The sequence below is a fragment of the Pongo abelii genome, chromosome X (assembly GCF_028885655.2).
Source record: "Pongo abelii isolate AG06213 chromosome X, NHGRI_mPonAbe1-v2.0_pri, whole genome shotgun sequence".
In the NCBI taxonomy this organism is placed as follows: Eukaryota; Metazoa; Chordata; class Mammalia; order Primates; family Hominidae; genus Pongo; species Pongo abelii.
The window spans coordinates 51,228,947-51,251,485 of NC_072008.2; the positions used below are offsets into that span (position 1 = coordinate 51,228,947).

The 22,539-nt window shown below is 39.9% G+C and overlaps 1 long non-coding RNA gene across 1 annotated transcript; it reads left to right on the forward strand.

The window, feature by feature from the left end:
* Positions 1 to 1,849: 1,849 nt before the first annotated feature.
* Positions 1,850 to 21,295, forward strand: LOC112130847 (uncharacterized). The gene is made up of 5 exons (XR_002913043.3): positions 1,850 to 2,490; positions 4,730 to 4,981; positions 6,559 to 16,629; positions 17,757 to 17,933; positions 20,340 to 21,295. It is a non-coding gene; the product is annotated as an uncharacterized LOC112130847 (long non-coding RNA).
* Positions 21,296 to 22,539: the final 1,244 nt, after the last annotated feature.

The following is a 22,539-nucleotide window of genomic DNA, read 5'->3' on the forward strand; positions in this document are numbered from 1 at the left end:
AATGTGGATATTCAGTTGTTCTAGCACTATTTGTTGAAAAGACTATTATTTTCTCCTTGAATTGTCTCAGCACCTTTGTCAAAACTTGATTTACTGTAAATATGAGAGCTCATTTCAAGACTTTCAGTTATATTTTATTGATTTATATGTGTATCATTATGCCAATAAGCAGGGCATCATATGTCCTGCTTCCTGTAGCCTTTGAAGTCAGGAATTATGAGCCCTCCAAATTTGTTCTCCTTTATCATGATTGTTTTGACTATTCTGTGTTTCTTGAGTTTCCATATAAATTTAAGTATTATGTTGTTAATTTCTATAAAGGAGTCAACTGACATTTTGATAGAATTTCCATTGAATTCATAGATCACTTTGAAGAGTATTACCGTCTTAACATTATTAAGTTTTTCTATCTATGAGCACTGGATGTCTTCCCATTAATTTAGGTGTTCTTTAATTTCAACACTATAAAAGTTTTCAGCGTACATGTCTTGAACTTTTGATTGAATTGTTGAAGTTTCAGAAGACAGAACCTGGGGAGAATATAGAATTTTATCAGGCCAACACAATCTATGATGAGATAATGAGTTTATTCTGTGAAGACACAACTAGTCTCCCAGATAAACCATGATCTTGTTAGCTACATCTTGGCCATGTGACCTTGGGAAGGTTATTAATTCCCTTTGAGCCCCAGTCTCATTTTCAAAATGAAGCTAACAGTACTTTGTAGGGCTGTTGAAAAATTTGGATATGAAAATGCATCTAAAATGGCCCAAAATAGAGCAATAAAAATATTGATTTCCTTTTCTTCTTCCATTTCTATGTATTTCCCCAGAAGTTATTGTTGTATAATAATTATTCTGGTCAAGTTAAGATAAAAAACTTTCTATCTTAAATTTTCTAAGCAAGCAATACACATAAATGCAGTTTGTCTTACATGGTTATATAATTTGTAAGCTTAGCCCTTAAAATTCCCTGAGATACAAGAGCAATGTACAAAACTCAACTGAATTTCTATACATTTGCAATTAATACCTTTAAAACAAAATTAATAGCATCAAAAAGAATAAAATATTTAAGAATACATTTAACCAAGGAAGTGCAAGCCTTATAAACTGAAAACTGCAACACTTTGTTTAAAAAGTTTAAAGAATATCTAAATAAATGTGAAAACATCCCATGCTCATTGTTGGGAATAACACTCAAAATCCTAAGGAGACTGAACACTCAAACAAAGGATTCTTAGCAAAGCAATTTTACTTCTGTGAAGAGGGGTGCTTCTCCTTGGCCAGTCGCCATGAGAGCACACCTGAACAAAGGGGCAGGAGAGCCTTTATTCCTGACGCAAGTCCTGCCCCTGTACCCTTTCTCCACTGGCCAGGGTTGGGTCGCACAATCTGAACTAATTCCGGTTGGCTAGACATTTGAACTTTTTTTTAGATAAGGTGGGCATGTAAGGGAGAGAGGGAAAAAAAAGGGGAAGGGGTGTCTGCAATGAGCTAGAGAGCTAGTCTCCTTTCCAAATTAGGAAAGGAATGTGAGCTGGTACTGATAAGCCTGGTACTGTGGCGTGTCTGAGTATGTAACAAAGGCAGAAAAGAGAAAAAGAAAAAAGGGGTGGGTACTATGAATTAAAGAATAAAGGATTGATCAGGCTATTTTAAGAGAAACCTCATCATATCCCACATCATGGATCAGAATATTTAATATTCTTAACATGGCAATATTCTCCAAAGTGGTCTACAGACTCAATGTAGTCTCTGTCACAATAATAGTGTGCTTCTTTGTAGAAATTGGCAAGGTGATCTTAAAATTCCTATGGAAACTCGAGGGACCCAGAATAGCCACCATAATTTAGAAAAAGGAGAACAAAGTTGAAGCTCTCACACATTTTGATTTCAAAAGTTACTACAAAGCAAGAATAACCAGAACAACGTGGCATTGGCATAAGGATAAAATAAAGATAAATGGAATAAAATTGAGAGTCCAGAAATGAACTCTCACATTTACAATCAACTGATTTTTGACAAAAGTGCCAAAGCGATTCAATAGGAGAAAGAATATCCTTTTCAACAAGTGGTGCGGGGACAACTGAATAGCCACATACAAAAGAATAAGGTCAGACTCTCCCTCACATTGAGATAGCCAGATGGGAGCGCATCCCTGGGAAAAACTCCAACTGGCCTGAGCACCGGAGTAGAGCCTCAGGAATTTCGTGCCTTTTGCAGTTGAGAGGAGCCTGGCCCCTCCTCTTCTTGTGTGGAACCTAGGATTCGAGCTGTGGGCAGAAAGTGCTCTAGCAGGGACTCTGGCTTTGAGAGAGTCCCTGTTTCCTCCTTTTCTTCCTTTACACCCAATAAAACCTGTCTTACCCTTCAAACTGTCTGCAAGCCTGAATTTTCATGGCTGTGGGACAAAGGACCCCATCTTTAGCTGAACTAAGGAAAAATTCCTGCAACATTTTTGGCGTGCATCGTGGGGACTTGAGAAGCGGTGAGTGAAATGGGGACTCAAAACCTCTTACTGTTGCTCCTAAACCTTTTCATCTTGGGACTTCTGAGCTTATGGGAAACAGTGCCCCCACCCCTGGCCCTCCCAGGCAGGAGGCCTTTTTATGGCCTTTTCCTTCCTTTTTCCAGATGGACTGGGGAGCCACAACTGCCTGCCGCTCCCCACTCCGTGCTTGGGCTGGGATGCATGGCCCAAGGGTCCCACACAGCTGGTTCCACTGGACAGTAATTAAGCTTAAGCTTCTCTCCCAGGAAGAGGAACCACTTGCAGGAGAATAAGAGGTTCTTCTCCAGGAATTTTTAAGCCTTTTTTCTTTCCCCTTCTCTCCCCTATCAACAAGTTAACTTTTAAAGTTTTCTTTTTCTTTTAGAAGATAGGCCAACCCCAACCCAACTATCACTGTTTGCATTCTCTGCAAAGTTTAGGTTGTGAAATCAAGCCTCCATCTTGTTTTACCGCCTGAGGGCATGGCTTGTAACTCTGGGGGCAAGGCTTTGTTTAGCAATCCTGCCTCAGGGGATGAGCCCTCTCTGGTTCCATATCTGCATGTTTTCCTAGCCCTGTCTCTTAAAGGGCCCCATCCAGCTACTGGGTTTTTTTCTGCCTGTGTATGTACTGTGTATGACTTCTGTAAAATGGGCTCTAATTAATTTGGCTTAAAGAAAGACAAGCGCTTGGATTAAATATTTTTAAAAGGGAAGATAAAAGCTGTGGTACTTTTCAGTTCACGTGACTTTAATCTTTGAGAAATAAAAACAGCCTTAAAGATTATTGGTAAAATGCAGGTGTCATTAAAATGTAAACAGATGAAATAAACTGTGCATGTCAGATGCAAGCTTTGCCGAATGTTTTAAGGTTACAAACTGCTTTTTGGCTTTTGAGAACTATCTGTCTTGCCTGCTTCACAATTGGTAAGGCCTGGGGACATATGGAACCAACCACGCCCTTCATTATGCTGGAGTCAAACCTTGACTGCACTTAACACACAATTAAAGCAAATTAACAAGTTTTACCCTAAAGTTAAAAATCCGCTAGGAGTTACCATTATAATCTGTAATTGAAGCTACTGAAAGTAAATTTACATGCAAGAAGTGTAAGAACAGTAAAATGTGTTTTTTTGGAAAAGGTTACAAAAAGGCATGGAAATGTAAATTTTTGCCTAGGCTTAAAAGATTGTTTTAAATTAGGAAAAAACTGAGGGTTCAAACAAGTGGTGGAAGAATTGTAGAAATTAATCTCGCAGAAGAGGTTCTCTGTGTGAACATGTTGACTAAATTCAAAAGGGCTGTAAAAGGTTTTTACTTCTTTAAAATTTATGAGTCATCATTTTGGAAAAATAAATAACTTATGGTAATCTGGAATTCTATTTCATAATATCAAGTGCTTTAAACATATTTAACAGTCTTCCCAAAATCAAACTTCAGTTTCAAAATTGTCTTTCTTGACAACTTTCAGATAGTCCGGAGGGCCCCTGGAATGTCCAGAAAAGAGAGGTTAAACAGGATTATTTGACATGTCTAGGTACATGAGATTGCCAAAGGTGATGTTCAATCTTCTTTAGGTTATATCTTGGTGAATAATGCTAATATATGTTCCAAAATTGTATGGGATTTCTAAAATTCTAACGTCTAAGTATATGCTATCAATCATAATTAAGGTTGCTATGTTGTTATTGTAAACCACGGAGATAACCAAACTTCTTTGTCAATTGTGTTTCTAACTATAACTGCTCTAGACATTTTGCTGTTCACAGACAATTGTTGTCTTGTTTTAATCCTTTCAAAAGATGGTTTATAATAAGCTATAGGACTCTGACAGGTGCTCTCAAATACAATTTCTGATTGTATTTGATAACTTTGGAGATTGTAACATTGGAATAAAGGAAAATGTACAGCATTCACGAAGAGCTGAATGTTCATGAATATCACGCGAAACAAGAGTTAACTAACTGGACTGAACTCAGAAATCTGAAGCAACTTTTCTAAGACTTTTGCTTGGAATATTGCTGATCCATGTTTTGTTTTTCAGAGTCAAGGAAACTTATGTTAAACTATTTATAGCCTTTTAATAGTTGAGTAAGGTAATACCCGCTGTGAGCAAAATTTGGAGCATGTTTGTTTCTCTCTGCCTGGTTCCTCTAAATTTGAAAACTATCTGGAGTGTTCTTGTGGCAATATAGTTGTTTGCATCAGTGCAATAAGAATCCATTTTTCTTTTGCAGCAGGACACAACTGGAGAATGTGGTAATTTTACCAAGGCTTTGACTGGAAGGGTATGCTTCTGTTTAAGGAGTCAAGCTTGACTTGCAGAGCTGATAGAAGCCCAGTGGGGAGACTGGCCTCATACCCTCATCTACCCAGTCCCTGTACAGGGTTCCTGACCTGTGGTCAATAAAGAATGTCACTTTCTAACAGGTCCAAGAGCTCCAAGTTTATCTTGGGACCTTAAGAGGAGAAGATCACCAAACTCACAGGTACTTGAGGATAAACCCATGGCTGGGCTTGGCTTTAAAAGGTCTTATATGAGATCCCTTGGGCAACAGAGTTCCAGCACAGACAATCTAAAAGGGCTCTTTGTAGAAATAATTTTTCTTGCTTCACTTTATGCAAATAATCAGGCCAAGTATAAGACTAAAGTTTATTTTGCAAACCACTCAGTCTTAGGATGATTTGGTTTTTTAACAAAAATGAGGACTGGAGAGAGAGAAAAATTATGTTTCAACACTTATCATACATTTGTCACTAAATTCTAAACTCACTAGTTGTTTTTAAGTTTTTGCCTACATGTTAGACTAACCCTGATTGTTCCTGTGAACCAACTAGCAATCTCCAGCTTCAGCTCAGAAAGAAAAAAAGGGATGGGTAATGTAGAAATCCAGATCAATATTCGAATTCTGAGAAATTATCCTACAAATCCTGCCAGGTGATTGGAATAAATAGGGTGCCCATCACTCAGGGATTTCCTTTTGGGAAAGTAAGACCAAGGGAGCTAACCAAAGCCAAGCACCATGCACCCAAATCCTAGCAAGCATGACTATAGCCACCAGTTATCTGGGCATGTCACAAGACATCCTTTTCTCTCCTTTGTTGGAGGAAGACTCAATCCCACAGCTTCACCCTAGCATTCAGCTTATAATAAGGAGTCCATGCAACCCCCCACCCTGAGACACATTTTTGTCCCAAACTCAATTCCAAGCTTTGGGTCAAAGTCCTAGGAAAGAAAACTGGATCTGAAGGATCCAGAGGCGGATGATGATGGAAGTTAAAAGGCACGGGGCAGGTGAGCATGGCTGATTCCTGCCGATCAAGCCAAGCCCAAGCTTCCTGTTTCATGGATAAAGGCCACGTTAGTATCCATGGCAAAAATGAGGTTTAGGGAATCCACGGCTACTGAAAAGCAGGGGAGATAGGGCATATGTGGGTAAGAGTGGGTGATTCCCACCCCCTACCCACCCTTCCCCTGCTTCATTGGTGCTAGCTGCTGCGACATTCATGATGGGACCTGCCATGGTCGCCAGGACTCAGGGATGCAAGGATGGAAGAGGGAAAGACGATGCTCTTCCCTCTTTCCCTCACGTACCCCGGGTATCTGTTAGGAAGAGAAGGGAACCAGGGATACCTGCTCCACTCCTTCTAGAAGGGTAGCCATTCATCTTCAGTCTGTACCCTTTTTGAGTGCATCCGGAACCCCTGGGACTCCTTTAAAAGGCACCTTCTTTTTTCCTTTCTCCTCTTCTCTCTTCTTCACAGATAGGTGATTGTGTCTCTGTACTATGGGACGCTCCCCTCAGATGCATCCTCCAAACTGCAAAGAGTTAATTTCCCAAACCTTAAACTGGTTGGCTTAGGATTGGGCTCAGGGGAAGGGAAACCAGAAGACCAATATGCCAGCAAAAGGGTAAAGTGTTTTTTACCAGTCAGGCTTTTGGCCTTCCTCTCCATGTGCAAACAGGTAAAAGGCTTCAGGATTTCTGAGCTGTCCTTACCCCTCCCCTTGTTTCGACTTGATACATGTTTTCTAATAAACTGGTTTGTCTCTTCTTGCCTTCAGGTCATCAAACTCCAAGTGGCCATGCAACCAGAGCCTCTGATGATGGCCCCTTCTGCTGGGAACCTTACGTAGGCCTCTGAGGGAGCTTTGACTGCCATTTCCCCAAAACAGCACCCCTGTCACCAGGAAGCAGTTAAGATCGGTCTTCATACTTATCCTTATTCTAAGGGCAGTTGGATGTGCTTCTTTAGAGGGGGGAATGAGGCAGCCAAGTGGGAGGGGTCCCTGGAAAAACTCCAACCAGCCTGCACACTGGGGTGGAGCCTTAGGAAGTTCATGCCATTTGCAGCAGGGAGGCACCTGACTCCTTCTCTCTGTGTGGAACCTGGGATTCAATTTGCGAGCGGGAAGTGCTCTAGCAGGGACTCTGGCCTTGTGAGAGTCCCTGTTTCCCTCCTTTCTTTCTTTACATCCAATAAAACCCTGTCTTATCATTCAAATCTGAATTTTTGTGGCTGTGGACAGAGGACCCCATCTTTAGCTGAAATAAGGAAAAGTCCTGCAACAACATCAAATACAATAATTAATGCAAAATGGATCAAAGGCTTCGTGTAACAGCTAAAACTATAAAACTGTTAGATGGAAACATAGGGGTAAATCCTCGTGGCCTTAGATTTGGCAATAGTTTCTTACAAGTGATACCAAAAGCACAAGCAACAAAAGAAAAACAGATAAATTGAACTTTATCAAAATTGTGAGTTTTGTTCTTTAAAGGACACTATCAAGAAAGTGAAAATACAACCCACACAATGGAAGAAGAGGTTTATAAAATATATGCTGGGTAATGGCCTAGCACCCAGAATCTATAAAGTACCCACAACTCAATAACAAAAAGACAAAAATCGGAAAAGGGTCAAAGTCAACATTTCTCAAAAGAAGTTGCACAAATGGCCAACAGGCACAAGAAAAGATTCTCAATGTTATTAGTCATTAGGAAATACAAATCAAAACCACAATGAGATACAACTTTACGTATACTACAACGCCTATAATCAAAAAGATCATAAGAAGCACTGATGAGCACGTAGAGACATTTGAACCCTAAAACACTGCTGGCAGGAATATAAAATGGTGCAGTCACTTTGGAAAACAGTCCAGCAGTTTCTCAAAGAGTTAAATCTAGAATTATCATATGGCCTAGCAATTCCTAGGTATATACCTAAGAAAAATGAAAGCATATGTCTTCACAAAAACTTGTACTCAAATGTTTATAGCAGTATTACTCATAGTATCTAAAGGTAGAAACAACCCAAATGTTCAACGTAATGAATGGATAAATAAAATATGGTATAACCATACAATCAAATATCATTTGGCTGTAAAAAGGAATGAAGTACTGAGGCATGGTACCATACAATCAAATATCATTTGGCTGTAAAAAGGAATGAAGTACTGAGGCATGGTACAACATGGATGAACCTTAAAAATACTATGTTTCACGAAAGAAGCCAGTCATAGAAAATCACATATATGGTGCCATTCATGTGAAGTGTCAAGAATAAGCCAATCTACAGTCAGAAAATAGATTAGTAGTCACTGCTAGTGGCTGGAGGGCAGGGGGAATGGAGAGTGACTGCTAATGGGTATGAGCTTTCTTTATGGGGTGATGAAAATGTTACAAAATTGGTGGTGCTGATGATTGTAAAACTCTGTAAATATACTAAAAAACATTGAATCATAGACTATAAATGAATAAATTGTTTGGTATGTGAATCACATATCAAAGCACATGTTGTGATCAAAGTGGAAAACAATGAAATAAAAAGTTCCCTGGAGCAGAGTTCTGGAGCGGTGGGAGTTAAACGGGTAAATGTAATTCATAGAAGTCCAAATTCTGGAAACCAGGACAGTGTCTTTTACACTGCTGCAGTGCACATGTTTAACAAAGTTCTGTATGTAGCCAATGTTAAAGACAATCACAGTAAAAAATGAAGAAAAGCTCTTGGAACCAAACCGTCCATCAATTTGCAGCTATGTAGAAGAGAAGATGTTATGAAATCATGGAAGTCTCCAAGAGCCTTGACATGTAAGAAGCTTGTAAAATCGAATTGTGCAGGTGCCTTGAGACTTGGTCAGAAACTTGCTCATTCCCGAGATGCCCTGGGGTTCATATAGCTGACAACTACACCTGGAGAAGTTAGACCTGTTCTAAATACCCTAGAGATTCTAGCACTCTTAAAACCATCTCCAGGCTCAGAATCTAACTAGAGAATTGCTGAACTAACTTGCTTTCCTTGAGGAGCTTCAGACTACTTAGAAGGGAATCACACTTGGGGTCAGTTTTTGAGACTAAAAGTCCTGAAATCTGTCTCTCCTGGAAACACTAAGGGACATTTTTTAGTAATTTTTCTTCCAGTAAAATCCCAAAGTCTAATTTTAGTCCAAATCTTTGGGGTTCATCCAGAAGCAAATGGCTGCCAGGAACATAGACTGTTTGACTCCAGAGTGAGTAAATGTTAGATAGATTAAATCTTTACTTTATCTAGCTTTAGATTTGGTCTTGTATGAAACTGACAATAAAATAAGAAATATGGTTTAAACCATACAAATAGCTGTCAAGAAGCTAGTGTGTCTCAAATCACTTTCACAAGGGTTAAAGATGTAGGAATGGGGTACTTGGTCATAGAATCAATATTATTTATATTTGCTTTCAAAACCCTTGATGGTTTAAAACATATATACTTTGTTTTGTAGGATAGATTACTTCCCACAAATGCTCATATGGAAGACTCTAAAACTAAATAGCATTTAAAGTGAATTCCATGACCCCTATTGATTTCCATTATGAGATCATAGCTGGATTTCCGTGGGAAGAATTCTCCTAAGCAACTGTTGAAAACTTTTGCAAAGGAAGATGCTATCGTGGTGGTCATCTCTATGACCTACTGACCAGTGTAAAGAATACTTCTGGAACTTTGGTGCTACCAACTGTCAGCTATTAGTTATCTACCCTTATTTAGAATTCAGTTAGGGCCAAGCCAATCCAATTCAGGTCTCTTCAAGTATTCTTACACATACAAATAGTAAAATAACTTACTGTTTAATTAGGAAGGCCCTAGTTAGTATTCCTGGGGTTAAGCATTAACACGAAGGCTGCAAGATAATTTTTATTAAAAGGATACTATATTAGGCTACTGAAATGGCAAAGCAATGATTCTCAAATTTCAGAGGGCAAATTGAAAATACAGATTCTTGGGCCACACACTCAGAGCCACAGAGTCAGTTAGATAATCCTAAAGCAAAGGACATCCAAGACTCTGCAGGCTCCTTGGATACATAATCCGGTACCTATATTCTCTTTGGAATGTGATAATATGGGATTCTATATATAACTAACAGCCTATAAATACTATACGCTGGGTACTGTCTACACACATTACATATATTAACTTAATCCTCACAGCAAAACTTTCAAGGAGATACTATTATTTTCATCCCCATTTTATAGATGAGAAAACTAAGGCAGAGGTTAAGTAACTTTCCCAGGGTCACTCTGCTGATAAAGTAGTAGTACTTAGATTTTAACAAATCATCATTTATTGTAGAAACTATGCTTAATCTGCTATGGGCTATAACACTTTGCTTTTCCTACACCATTCTTTTTTCTAGCTGTATCAGATTTTTTTAAATTGGCAGTTTTAAGAGTGTGCTAACAAGGTCAATCTCTGTGAAAGTCAGAGGAATGCTCTCTGCACTAATTAAGAGATAATCACAACTAATTTCTCCTGGTCTCAATAATACAGACATGATCTGTCTGAATATTTGCATTCTTCCAGCCAAGGTCCATGAATATAGTTTGGGCATCTATTCTCAGTTTGACAGTCTTATGAAGGCAATATAGTCTATGCACCCAAAGACTGGCATAGAGTGTGTCATGGTTCTCTGGGGCTTCCTTTCATTTTCTGTGGAGATAGGGAGGAATGTATCCTTTGAAGACAGCTATGGGATTTCAACAAGAAAACACCTGACCAGAGACATTGAGAAGTATAACCTAGATTCATATTTATTTAATATCTCTTGAGTGCCTGCTATATAGAGGTGCTAGAGTTATGGTAGGGAAGAAAACAGGCAACCCCCTGCCCTTGGGAATATCCTTATTTAATATTCAACGTGTCTTTAAGTATTATTCTTATTAGAATTATAATTTTCCTTGAAATATGACCCTCCAAATTGCCTCGGTTTCCCCACAAGTAAAACAAAGGTGGGATTAAACTCCCTAGGGAAGCGGCCTCTGAGCCAGAGCTTAGTGTGTAGGAAATTTATTGGGAGTGCTATCAGAACTGACACCTGTTGAGGAAGGAAAGAAGCAAGACTGGCTAGAGGGAGAGGCTGAACTGTGATACAGCCTCAACAAAGGCTGCAGGTCACCTCATAGGGCCCTCTGGAATTGAGATGGTCATGATAAATTGGAGCCAGGGGATCAGGGATAAGGTTTTTACACCCTCCCCCATAAGGTGGGTCATTGGTTAGTGCTGTCCTGTGCAAGACAGCTGTCTTCAAAGAATGGAAATTCCCAAAGAGCTATTTTCAGGCAGCACTTCCAGCAGCTAGGGGAATAAGTTATTTAGTCCTCAAGGGGGATTTGGACGATACATCACAGCATCCATTACAGAAAGACTGGACTCTTATCTATGACACCCTGTCCAGATATCCATCCTACAATCTTATGACTGTAGGGGACTGGTAATGTCACTGCTGTCTACTCCCTCAAGTAGATATCCTAAATGTAGTGAGTGCCCCTGTGGCAGTGTTGCCCTGGGATGCTGTTTCTTACATGGCTACCTGCTGCTCTGAATACCCAATAGACCTTGATTGGCAGGCCCAATCTCTCATCCTGCTTGAAGCTTACACTTGCACCTCATGAGCTCTGTGGGATCTTCAGAGTAGATGTCAGCGCTTTGAGTTCCATCACAGGCCTCTACAGACATAATCTGCGTGCAGCGACACCCTGCATAATCTTGTAAAGCAGGATTTTGCTAATTTTCTAGAGAGCTGAACCTGGCTTCCGTATTATGTTAATTAAAAGCATCCTGATTTATGAGAGTTATAGGCAAAGGCATGCAATGGCTCAGGGATGCACAATTTCTAACTTTGTGCTGCCACCTAATGGCCATCCAGCTGATGAGCAAAATAGAAGGCTGGGATATAATTAATTGAATACCCAAGAAAAGGAATCTTTAATGTGGGCTTCCCCTTCATCCCCCACTTGGAGATGAAGAAACATTCAAAGTTTCAGCTTAGGTTATCTTAAAACCTGTCTCCATGAATCATTCCTTCCCTGGAAAGCCTTCTACCAATCTTTCAAGCCCTAACTCAGATGTCCTCTCTTTAAGAAGCCTTCCCAACCAACCCAGCAGTCAGCCTTTCCTCCCCTGGGCTGTCCTGGAATGGGGTATGTCCCTTTAGCATAGCCTGAATTGCACTTAGGTGAATTGCTTTGTGGTATATCTGACCAGGCTGAGCTCCAGTGAGGCAAGTTGTTGTGTTTTTGTTTTGTTTTTCTTGCTTCGTACTTAGTATTTTCCCAAAGAGTGTTGTAGGTCTACATTAACCATTCATTTCACTCTACTTCTTGCTCTTTAAACTGTTTCTAGGTCTGTCATACAAATGCATGCTGGAAGTGATGAAAAAGTTGTCAAAGTAGTTTGCACTTTGTGACATTCTGTCCCTATTTCTCTTTCTCACTTCTGTCTCACATTCAGTTTTTAGAGAACTGCCTCACAGAGACCGGCTTTCACTGTCCATGGGAACTTTTGTTTCATGACCCAATTGGGACACCCCTCTTTTACTTCATTGTGACTGCCGCCATTTGAAGAACAGACTGGAGTTGCCTCCACACTCCTTGCTTCTTAATATATATGCAATCATCTTTAGGAATACCAAGACCCTATTTTATAAAAACCTACCAAAACCCTATTTTATAAAGCACTCTCACCATTCTGGTACCCAGCAGCCCACTGCCTGGGAACATCCAAATCTCTGGAATGCATTGAGTAACATGTTCAGTGTAGCCAGTGCTTCTGGTCCACCTAGCCTGACCCATGGAATTCACTTACTAACTCACAGACATGCTCTACTCAGAACTCCCTATTTTCCCTCAATTAAGGCTACTGAGCCTACAACTTCCCCTCCTACCCAGCAGCGATGCCACTCCAGCAGTTAATCAGTGTTTGAAGAAACCATGGGCCAACCAAGAGGCCCTTCAGCACATCTTGAAGTCCGAGGGAGAGCATTCAAATAGAATCTGCTAACTGGCTCTTTCCTCCAATGCACAAATACCTTCCACTGTCTTTTTCACTTATGGATTCTGACCATTTAACAGGCACTTATCAGGTGCTCAATAAATGTTTGCTGAATAAGTGAATGAATCCATTTAGGTGGAAGACTTGAGGGCAATACCTGGAATGTTCATCAGAGAGCACCATGGTCTTTGGGCTTTACCTGTTCAGCTGCATACATGTTAACCCCATGTACCTGAGGTAATGGAGATACAGAGCACCCAGACTGGCTTGAGAGAGTAAAGGAAGTCTTCCAGAGCAGGAGATGGTAGAGCCTACCTTGGCAGCAAAGTGAGATTTTTGCCAGGTAGACAAGGAGGGGAAGGAAGGAATGACAGGAACAGGGAAGCGGATGGGCGGGTAAGTGTAAGGAACCATGATAGGCTCTTCCACCTGGTACATTCAGGAGACTATGAGTAGTCCAGGTTTTCTGGAGTGAGGTATAAAGTGACAGGGCAGGGAGAATGCTGACAGATTTGACCAAATAGAATCATGGTATTTTAAAAGCAAAAAGCAAAAAAAAAAAAAAAAAAAAAAAAAAAAAATCACTGCCTGCTGCAAAATACACAAATGTTTCCCGTCAAACTTGGAGAAGAAAATCCGAATCCAGCCCCTGCCTCCCTCTCTGCCCTCAGCTGCCTTTTCCTGCTTCCTCTCTCATTCTGCTCCAGTCACACAGTCTTCCCTGCTTGCCAGCTGGATTTCTGAAACCAAGGGAACCTCCTCTGGTTTCTAGCAGGCTCCACCATGGACTCAGACTCAGATCTTTCTGTGACCTTCAGAGTCTTCTTCCCCAATACCTGCTTTCCTTACTTGAAGCTCTCCTATACCATGTTTGTCTCAGGCCATATGAGCTACTACTGTTTTTACTATTTTTCCAGATAAACCCAGATGACTGACAGCACACTGGTAATTTCACCCTCATTGTAGGTTGGAATTCACCAAGGACCTTTTTAAAGGAGGAGAATGATCCTGGAACAAAATGTTTTGTGAGGTAGTGAGCTTCTCATCACCAGTGATGTTCCAGCAGAAGTTAAATGCCTGTTCCCAGGGAAGTTGTAGGAAGGAATCACTCACTGGGTGGGATCACATAGAGGACCTCTAAAGTCCCGTCTGCCTCTTAAGAATTTATTCTAACTGTACACAAACACCTAGACAGACATTATAATTTTATTAAAGGAAGGTGATATAGGTATCCCATAATTAAGCAAAATATATGAAATGTAAATTTTTCAAATAAGCAAATTTGAAGGGTTGTATTTTATAAAAGGGATCCATTTGGGTGACTTTAACTAGAATCCTAAAATATTACACGTAAAAGGGACTTTATTCACTTTGTTTTCTAAAACAAGAATTCTTTCTAATAGAACATTTTAGCACAATTACATTTGTTTAGAATTTGACCTGGTACATAGTAGGAGATAAATACATATCTGTTTAATGAATGCATAACCAAAGAAAAAATGTGATGTATATAACTTTTCAAAAATACAGCTATTGTTCCAAGTAAGATTCAAGTGTACAGTTTTGGCTGAGAGGATCTAGTTTGAGAAGTTGCTGTTGAGTGCAATAACAGTAGTGAAAGGTGCTTGTTTGTTTAATTTTGGTCTTGTTGTTTGGTCATTGTTGGAGAACAAAAGGTCAACAATATTTTCTGGTGACAATTATACTCCTTTTAAAAATGTGGATCACCAGTAAAACTTCCAAAAGAAAACATCTTCACATGTCCTTAGGTTATGTAAATGTCTATCGAGGTGCTTGAGAGGAGGCATGATGTCTCACAGTTCCCTTATTCGGAATGTACCTGCCCCCACCCCTTATACATATGACCCACCCCAAGCCTCAGCTGCACTTCACCACCTGGTGAGTGGAGAGGGTGCCAGGCATGGCAAGCACAATCCCCACATGGCAAGCACAGACAGTAAATGTCAGATCTGTTGGGAGTGGCTGGGGGTTGAGATTATGAGGCTCATACCTATTTCTCTAAACTCAACACCCTGGTGGCCAATCTTTTCAAGAAATAGGAGGGAGAGCTTTGAATGGACTCTGGATTCATGAGGCAGCTTTTAGGGTCCCTTAGAGACCCTTCCCTGTGGCCTCATCTTCTGCTCCACCTATCCCTTTATCACAGAGATTGCTGCCTCTAATACTGGGATGGGATCTACATTTTCAAGGGACGGTTTCTGTTGCACCTGCTTTTTAAATGAAGCTGACTCTAGCATAATATCAGCTACTTGGAAAAGAACACCAGTCTCCCATCAAATAAGCCGTCTTCATTGCCTGGCACATTGACTTGTCAAGTTCCAAATGTCACGACCTGTGAAAACTTGAGACAACTACAAAGCAAATTAATGCCGGAGCAGTGGGCCCTAGGGCTTCAGCAATTTGAGATTCTGATTACAAAAGACTGGAAAAGGAAAGACCCTTGGCAGTGCTCAACATGAACCAAAACACAAATAGACTCAGCATTTTTAATGTTTTAATGACTAGAAATAGAATCTTCACAGACTGTAAAAAGTGGACAGAAAAGAAACATTAAATAAGAATAATGCATAATCTGTGATTTTTTTTTTTTGAGACAGAGTTTTGCTCTTGTTGCCCAGGCTGGAGTGCAATGGCACAATCTTGGCTCACCGCAACCTCCGCCTCCCAGGTTCAAGCAATTCTCCTGCCTCAGCCTTCCCAAGTAGCTGGAATTATAGGCATGCGCCACCAAGCCCGGCTAATTTTGTATTTTTAGTAGAGATGGGGTTTCTCCATTGGGTCAGGCTGGTCTCGAACTCCCGACCTCAGGTGATCCGCCCACCTTGGCCTCCCAAAGTGCTGGGATTAGAGGCGTGAGCCACCGGGCCTGGCCTAATCTGAGATTTTTATTATTTTGTGTTAATCTGTATTTTCAATGTTTGTATAAGGTCCATATGTTTGTAGTAATAAAATAATAAGGCATTTAAAACGATTTACTTTCAACCTTCACATCATTTTGTACTTATGTTACTTTGTAAGCAACTATGTCATTAAATTCTGGATTCTGAATCCAGTAGGCCCTTTCAGGTGGACCAGAAACCACAGTGAGAGAAGGTGCGGAATCTGCAATGAGTGTCTAAATAAGTTACTTCAGATCCAGTACCTATCTGTTTGCTAGGTTTTTCTGGCTCCCATGGGTGGTGCCCTCATCCTGTCAGCGTGAGCTTCATGCTGATCCTTTGTGTATTGCTGGGTATTCAGGACATCATATTTGGGGGTCCACAGATCCTGTTGATACAGAAGGACTGCCAGAGTGCAGGCCACCTTAGGGTGGCCACCATAGCTGTCATGGAATTTTGTTCTAGTGAGAGAGAGCAATGAACTATTTATGCCTGGAAAATTGTGTAGAAGTCACTTAAGTGAGACATCAGGCTTGATATAGGAAGTGAGGCAGTCAGGCTGTGCTCCTGGGATCTGGATGCTACATCCTGAAAGCCTGCCAGTCAAAGATTCATGTGCAGAGGTCAGCAGAATATGGGCACAGCAGACTGTTAACTATCAGGACTGTGTGTGAACTATGCTGACCTGATATATGAACTGAAGGGCCCAGTCAGAGCCCAGGTTCTGGGGCAGCTGATGTGCCCAAGGTAGATTAGGAATCCAATACTGGAGCAAGTTCAAAACCCTCCTAATAGGCTATGGTGAAATGTTTGCCATTTATCCTACAGGCAGCAAGTGAGAAGTCAGTGAGGGGTTTGCATGAGAAGAAAATAAATACTCTGCATTCTGGACAGGCCTGTCTGATGGTGCCTTGGAGAATGAAATGGAGGTGAGGAGGTGGGTAAGGGGAAGGAAGGCAGGGTGAGAAACAGCACCAAATAAAGAAACCAAGGTTAACTGATGTGGCCCTGGTCTCAAGCTGTAGTAGTGGAGATGGATGGAGGAGTGGAAATAGAGTTCAGAGAGCGTTAAATTTAGGGATGGGCTGGGCTCCCACCTGTAATTTCAGCATTGTGGGAGGCTGAGGCAGAAGGATCACTTGAGGCCAGGAGTTCAAGACCAAACTGAGCAACACAGTGAGACTCCATCTCTAAAAAAAAAGATAGGAATGACCAAAGTTGGTGAACAGATAGTAGGGAGAAGGTAAAATGAATTACCTCATTAAGATGTAAAATGAATTCCAGGTTCCAGCTCAGGAGACAGGTTGCATGATGGTATCATGAACTGAGATTTTAGGCACAAGAGGGGAAGGAGGAAATTTGGATAGGATGTAGAGCAGGAGTGGAGTTAGGGAAACAGTTCAATGGTCTCCAATGGGTGCTATCAGCCTTCCAAATGAGGATTTCTAGGGACAGTCAAATACCTAAATCTGGAGAGGGGCTAGGCAGGGATCAGGTAGAGGAGTGATCCAGAGTCGTTGCCTGACATCATGGACATAGTTGAGCTGACACTGAACAAGTATGAGTCTAATGAAATGGAAAGATGAAGAAGAGATTAGTGAAGAATAGAAAAGGGAATGTAGCAGGAAAAAAAAAAAAGAGGCGTTGCCAAGAATGGCACCTTGGGTAACATCATTACGGATATATCAGAGTCAGCCAGTTAAAACACATCCTTAAACAATGCCCATGTGCCAGATCCTGTAATGGATTCCGACAACTGTGGTCCACAGAACAGCAACATAGAGTTTAGTGCTTCAGACTCAGACATTAAACACATTTTACAATGAAACAAATTGTTACAAAATGTTTACCTAGTAATTATAAGTAGAAAAAGTATTGTCAAGGAAAATATAGGATGCTGTGGGAGTGTAGAACAGTATGGACTTAACCAAATCTCGGTGGGCGGGGATTCGAGGAAAGGTACAAATGCCTTCTCTGAGAAAGTAGCGCCTAGGTTGAAAATTGAAGGAGAAGTAGCTGTTGACAAGCCAATGGGAAGAGAGAGAATCTCTTGCAGGAAGAAGAAAAGGAGCCAGTGAAGCCTCCTCAGAAGAAGCTACCAGAAAGACAGGAGGAGAGCACTGAAGGGACTGTTAGGAATGCTAAATGAGGAGAGAGAATATGTCAGCTCCAAACCCAGAGGTCATCACCCATGGTCACCCCCTTCTGCTGACAAGGTCACCTATGACACCAAGTAAGCCACCTTCTTCCACTTGAATTTTGGTTTCAGCAGGACAACTTCTTGGCCACGGGCTTCTCTTGGGAGCAGCCAGTTTGCTAGGACCAGGGGATGAGGCAGGGTTTGTCTATAGAGGCATTTTTCCTACAGAGGAAGTTTTTGATGGTGAAGGAGCTGTTCTGCTTTTTGATTGCGGTGGTGGGCCTACTGTGGTATGTGTTTGTCAGGTCTCATAGAACTGTACACAAGAAGAGTGAACTTCAGTGATTTAAAATTATACTTCAATAATGTAAGCAAGAAAAATAATACACTCTCACATTAAAATGCACACTTATTTGAAAAGCTCATAAAATATATAAATCAATTTGAGTGGAAATAATAGAATATTAGTGAGAGTGAAAAAGAGGATAAATAAGTGGAGAGATCATCCACGTAAATGGCCTGGAAAATTATAGATTTAGATGCGTAGTCTCCCAAAATTGATCTGTATATTCAATGCAATTCAGAAAAACCTCTATATTTTAATGTGTGGAAATTGCCAAACTGATTCTAAAATTTATATAAAATCCAAATGTCCATGAAAAAGAAGATTCATTTGAAAAAGAACAAGGTATGAATCAGCTTGGTGCTGATACAGACTCATTTACATATGAAAAACTTAATTAATGATAATTATGGCACTGCAGACCATGGGAAATTGACTATCTTTTCCATAATTAGTCTTGAGAAAACTGGGCCTCTACCTCACATCAGAAACAAAAATTCATTTTGGATGGACTTAAATTTTAAAGGAAAAGCATATATCTTTTGAAATATAAGACTGTATGTTCATATTTTATATGTATATTTATGTTTCATTCACATTTGTATATGCACAATATATCACAGGGATAAAGAAACATAATGAGAAAATATGCACTATCTTATGGCAATATTTTTGAAAAGTTGAATGTATTAACAAATGTTTGAAAAAATTTTACTTAAACTTGATTCAAGATGATACAGAAGTCATGAAGAGGTATATAGATATTAAAATAAATGAATGAGTAATTAAAAATTGTCCCAAGAATTAAAAGCAAAAATGAAATACTCTAGGCTCATCAAACATTAAAGGAGAAAACGATCCCAATATTATACAAAGTGTTCTAAGGAACATATGATAAAAAGAACATTTTCCAATTTATATCATGTGGTAAAATTTTGATAGTGAATACGATGATGGACACAAAAATAAAGGGCAATAAGAGATCAATCACACCCATGAAAATAGATGGAAAATCCTCAAGAAAATATGAGCAAACTAAATTCAGCAATGTATGAACAAAATAACATATCAAGACCAAGATGGTCTATCATTTAGAAATAAATTAGCATCCTCCACCATATTAATCAAAAGCATGGAAATCATATCATTATTTCAGTACATGTGGTAAAAAAATGTCCAATAAACTCAAGCTGCATTCATAATAAAACTTTTCTGATATCCATGAAGAGAAAGAAAGTTTCTTAACTGGATAAAGGATATCTTTAAAAAATGACTTTAATAAGTATCCTACTAAATTTTGAAATATTGAAAGCTTTCTTTTTGAGATTGAGAAATAGTTTCCCTTGATGATTCTATTGGAGATCTTAATTTACTTAGTAAGGCAAGAATAGTAAAAGTGTAAGGATTACAAATGAAAAAGCAAATCTGTCATTATTCATAGGTGATTTGATAATGAACTAGAAAACCAAAAATAACTCATACATAAATTGTTAGACAAAAGTATCACTACTAGATCATATATGTATATGCATATACATACACACACACATAAGATTTACAAACCAATACACAGGCAAAAGAATGATAGAGAATGAGTAAATTAAAATATACTAACAATAATATCATCAGAAATCAGCGTGGGTCTAATCAAAAGATAGAAACTACATAGCAGGTTAAACATATTAGTTTAATACAAATAATTATTCAACTGTGATCAAGAGTAACTATGAGATTTATGGAACCTTGATATGACACCATACGGCTAGCAGAAAGTATGCAAGGAAAGAAACACTTGGAAGGATCCCTCATGGCATAAGTTGTAGTTTGGGCCAGTGGTTGTGGCATAGCTCCACTTGATGGCATCATCCACACCACTCACCCTGCCTCTGCTGGAAATGGAAGGAATGCCTCTTCCCCCTTCAGTGTTCCTCCACCAGCCTCTACTGAGAAAGCTCACTTTTATCGTGTTCACTTGAAAAAAGAAACGCTTAATGGAATCACGTTGTTTATCAAACAGCATATATGTAAGGATGCAGTCCAAGCAGAGAGGCAATAAAATGATAACGGATGAAAGTACATGGAATAAATCCAACACAGTAAAGACCTACATGGAAAAAAAACCTATAACCTTTTTTTAAGAGATATTCCTGTTACAGGTTGAATTGTGGCTCTCCCGACCACCATTCGTATGTTGAAGTTGTAACACCTAGTACCTCAGAATGTGGCCTTATTTGGAGATGGAGTCATTGCAGTTGTAATGAGCAAGATGAAGTCATTAAGACAGACCCTAATCCAGTATGACCGGAGTCCTCATTAAAAGGTGAAATTTGGACACAGAGACAGACACACGTAGAGGAAAGGCCCCATGAAGAGACATGCGAAGAAGACAGCCAACTACAAGCCAAGGAGAGAGGTCTCAAACAGATCCTTCCCTCATAGCCTTTAGAAGGAACCAAGTCTGCTGGCACCTTGATTTTGGACTTCTAGCCTCCAGAACTGTGAGACAATATATTTGTGTTGTTTAAGCCAACTAATTGTGGTACTTTGTTAAGGCAGCCATAGCAAATGAATGGATTCTGGTACTGAGAAGTAGTGTGCTGCAGTAACAAATACCTAGAAATATGCACATGACGTTGGGTAATACTAGAGCAGCATGGGCTCCTAAGTCAAAGGACTAGTGTTGTTATCCAAAGGGGACATTTGGACACAGGCAGGCATACACACAGGGAGAATGGCACGTGAAGAATGGAGTTAAGCTGCTACAAGGCAAGGAACCACCAGAAGCTAGGAGAGAGGCATGGGACAGATTCTCCCTCAGAGCCCTCAGAAGAAACCCACCCTGCCAACACCTTGATCTTGAACATGTAGCTTCCAGAACTGCGAAAGGATACATTTCTGTGGTTTAAGCCACCCAGGGTGTGGTGCTTTGTTACAGCAGCCCATGCAAACTAATACAGATAGTAATAAATGATAACTTCAATTAATAGAGAAATGTACTTTGTCCACTGACTGTGAAACTTCATGTTGTAATAGCGTCAGTTCTCTCTGAATCATTTTAAAGATTCGATGTGACCACAAAAAAAATCCCAAGCAATCGTTTTTGTGTGGCATTTGACAAGGTGATTCTAACTATGATGCAGTGGTGCAGTAGGTCAAGAATTCCAAAGATTAAGAAAAAGGTAGGAGGAGTTTTACTAGTACAGGCAGTCCTCGCTTTGCACCTACTGGAGGACCATGAAATGACCATGCAAATGACCGTGCAAATTGCAACCATACCACGTGATATCAATAACCATAGGAAAAGTTATGCTCATTCTGTGACTTTTAAATATTTTTGTCAAAATGTTAAAACTCTCTGACTTTCGGTTATACATGTATAGGAAAATTTAAAAAGTAGTAAAGCTAAGTGTCATTCAAAACATTAGACACATTGAGAATTAAAGTTCCAAATATCTGTGGAGATCACTTAATGTGAAGGTTTTTTTGCTATGTTCATAGCATCCCTTGATAATACTCTGAAGCCAGAAACAATACAAATATTCCTCTTTATTAGAAGTGGTTAGTAAATTCTGGAATGTTCATAGAATGAAATATATGCAGCAGTAAAAAATAAATTATGGCTACTAGCATCAAGATAAATGACCCTCATTAGAGTGAGCAAAAGTTGCAAATCGAAAGAAGTAAACAGTATAATTGCATGTTAAAAAGTTTAACGCCGGGCGCGGTGGCTCATGCCTGTAATCCCAGCACTTTGGGAGGCCGAGGCGGGCAGATCACGAGGTCAGGAGATCGAGACCATCCTGGCTAACATGGTGAAACCCTGTCTCTACTAAAAATACAAAAAAAAAAAAAAAAAAAAAAATTAGCCGGGCGCCATGGCAGGCACCTGTAGTCCCAGCTACTCTGGAGGCTGAGGCAGGAGAATGGCATGAACCCGGGAGGCGGAGCTTGCAGTGAGCTGAGATCGCGCCACTGCACTCCAGCCTGGGCAACAGAGCGAGATTCCGTCTCAAAAACAAAACAAAACAAAACAAAACAAACTTTAATAATAGGCAAAACTATAGTGTTTAGGGGTGCAAATGAAGATGGTAGAAAGTATCAATGAAAGCAAAGTAGAGAGTTTTACAAAAGTCAGGAAAGGGGTACATTTAGATTTGATTGAATGGGATGTGTTCAGGAAGGGACATACTAGCGGTTTGTAAATTACAGGAAGTATTCTGTTCTTTAGGTAGTGGTGTGTGCCCTATAGTTACTGTTTTCAGTGTGCATATAATTTATATATTATGTTCCTGATGCATATTTAATAATATGCTTAAAATAAAAATGAAGACAGACTTAGAAGGAGCAGCCAGTGTG